Below are 1,943 nucleotides of genomic sequence, written 5' to 3'. Positions count from 1 at the left end.
AGGCTGTGGGCAGATCTAATCTGGAAAGGTAGATTATTCCATAGAGTCAGAGCAGCCACCGAGAAAGCCAGATCTCCGTTTCTCTCAAGTCGAGTCTGAGGAACATTCAGTAGCAGATGATTATTTGATCGTAAAGTTCTGGACACAGAATGAAGTTTCAAAAGATCCTGGAGATAAGGAGGAGCTAACCCATTTAAAACTTTAAATTGTTGTTAAAAGTTGTTAAAAGAATCTTAAAATCTATTGGATATGAAACAGATAGCCAGTGAAACGAGGCCAATGCGAGCCTTATATGGTCTCTCTTCTGGGTGTCTGTAAGAAGCCGAGCTGCTGCTTTCTGGATCGCTTGAAGATGCTGAATCAGGGATTTATCCAGGCCTTTATGTAAAGAATTACAATAATCCAATCGAGATGTAATGAAAGCATGGATAATTCTTTCAAAATCCTTAAAACAAAATGAAGATCTCACCTTTTCTAAAATCCGCAAGTGATAAAAACCTGATTTAACAACAGAACTAACTTGGTTGTTGAATTTTGAACAGTTATCAAAGATAAAACCAAGATTCCTGGCTGAAGTCCGACAAAACGGAGATGAAGAATCAAGTATCGAGTCTGGATTATTAGTGTGAAGGTTTTGACAAATAATATGACTTGAGTTTTGCTATGATTGAGGTGAAGAAAGTTTAGCTCCATCCATGATCTAACTTCAGATAAACAATCTATTAATACGTGTAGAGATTCATTTTTACCATCTAGTCGATTTAGGGGCATATAAATCTGGATGTCATCCACAAGGCAATGAAACGAAATGTTAATACTGTAAAAATCTGACCAAGAGGCAATAACTATGAATTAAATAAATTAATGCAATTGGTATATAGGCACAGAAATATTTTGAAGGAGTACAAATAAAAACGTAGGGCGCATTCACACCAGCCCTGCTCAGTCCACTTTAATCAAACTTTGGCTCTTTTGCCTATAAAGTCTGTTTTGCTTGGGGAGGTTTTGTACAATCGAACTCTCAGGGGGTTCGGTCTGATAACACACAGCTCTCCATGCGTCACTGAATATCGAGACACATTTCCTTTTTAAATCTATATAACTTCTCTGACGTTGTTCAGCCTGGGATGTGCGTCTTCCTGCTCACGTCTGTATTTCTGCCAGAGGTTTTGCTTCTAAGGACGGTGGAGAATCGGTGGACATTTTGAAAAGACTCAGGTTGATAGCAACTCATCGCGGCCCCTTAGTGTCCGTCTCTAGGTAACCATGACACCAGGGTCTGGGGTCCTGTTTAGCTCCTGCCACTACAATTTAGCTGACCTTCATATTTCCTTTGTTTTGGTCATTATTGTTGAGATCTGTGACAGGTGTGTCTATCAGACATGAATAGAAATACGGAACAAATTGGTCTCGGTTCAATACAGGATGCAACAATTAACAGCCAAATACGAGACGATTCATCAGTTTATGGGACGGTTGGCAACCCTAACGAGAGGAGGCACCTCATCAGTGCCGTTCCTCTATTACTGATCATTTCATGCATCCACAAACAGCTGTTAAATGCAGAACATGACCACTAGAATAAAAATTTCCCCACATCGTTTTTGTGTCCCTATGCGTTGCATACAGTGCAGACCCACTTTTATCGCCACTGGTTTTATGACACGTCTCCAACTTTTCTTACAATTTTCTAAATGTTGACAGTGGAGGAGCTTCAAGCGCCTCTTCATTTCTGCTACCAGGATCTTTCTGGGCTGGTGGATGCAGAGTGTTGTTGATGAATGAAGACGAAACCAAACATCTGATCTTTTTCAGCATCAGATAAGAAACTCTGGAAGAAAAGTTTCTGCACTGAGCAGAAACTCAATGGTTGTCAATTTATCTTTATAATGACTAGAAAACTTTAAACATTTCTCTATAATCAAGTTTCTTTATTGAAGACG

Source organism: Poecilia formosa, unplaced genomic scaffold, assembly GCF_000485575.1.
Source record: "Poecilia formosa unplaced genomic scaffold, Poecilia_formosa-5.1.2 Scaffold435, whole genome shotgun sequence".
In the NCBI taxonomy this organism is placed as follows: Eukaryota; Metazoa; Chordata; class Actinopteri; order Cyprinodontiformes; family Poeciliidae; genus Poecilia; species Poecilia formosa.
The sequence above is the reverse complement of the archived record's forward strand: the minus strand, read 5'-3'. Positions refer to the sequence as shown.